We start from the raw sequence: 844 nt of genomic DNA on the forward strand, positions 1-844 counted from the left end.
TCAGCAGAGTAGGAATGGCAGATCCATGCCGTTTCAGTCCAGAAATTGCTGCCAGAGACCTGAGTCCTCTGCAGGTTCATGCAGAGGGTGGGAAGTGATTTCCCCACCAGCTCAGAGTGGTGGTGACGCTGGTCAGTGCAACGTGAAGCTGACCTGTGCCGGTTCTGCAGCCCTCCCGTCACTACGTCTGAGGGCTGATTTTCAAGAAGGGAAAGCCTTTTTGACTTTGCCTCATAAAAAGAAGTCCAGCGCTCTCTTCGGCAGCACGTACGGTAAAATTAGAGAGATACAGAGAAGATTAGCATGGCCACTATGTAAGAATAACGTGCAAATTCAAACAAAGCGTTTCATAGTTTTGTAAATAGGTGGAGCACAGAGGATTTTTAGGGCAGTGAAATACTCTGTATGATACCATAATAATGGATACATGGCATTATACACTTGTCCAATCCCATGGAATGTACAGCATCAGGAGAGCACTGTAATGTAAACTATGGACTCTGGGTGATAACGTCTGTGGATTCACCTACTACAACAAATGTCCACTCTGGTGGGGCATGTTGATCACGGTGGAGGCTGGGGGTGGGAGCAGGGGGCTTATGGGAAATCTCTGTACCTGCTGCTCAATTTTGCTGTGAACCTAAAACTGCTCTTTAAAAAAAAGTCTTAATTAAAAAAAAAAAAGTCAGGCAGCTGAGTAAACTCCCTGGAACAGCCAGCCAGCCAGAGACAGACAGGCTCCTGAACTGCTCTGCAGGGGCCTGAGGAAGTTGGAACAGTTCCACATGGGGCGGGGGCGGGGGGGGGGGCTCCTAGTCCAGCTCTGTCTCCCCATCTGGCAGGG

General features: G+C 49.2%; 1 non-coding gene across 1 annotated transcript; it reads left to right on the forward strand.

Moving 5' to 3' along the window:
* The first annotated feature begins 248 nt into the window (after window positions 1-248).
* Window positions 249-357, forward strand: LOC132516537 (U6 spliceosomal RNA). The gene has a single exon (XR_009539365.1). It is a non-coding gene; the product is annotated as a U6 spliceosomal RNA (small nuclear RNA).
* Window positions 358-844: the final 487 nt, after the last annotated feature.

This window comes from Lagenorhynchus albirostris, chromosome 2 (genome assembly GCF_949774975.1).
Source record: "Lagenorhynchus albirostris chromosome 2, mLagAlb1.1, whole genome shotgun sequence".
Taxonomy (NCBI): Eukaryota; Metazoa; Chordata; class Mammalia; order Artiodactyla; family Delphinidae; genus Lagenorhynchus; species Lagenorhynchus albirostris.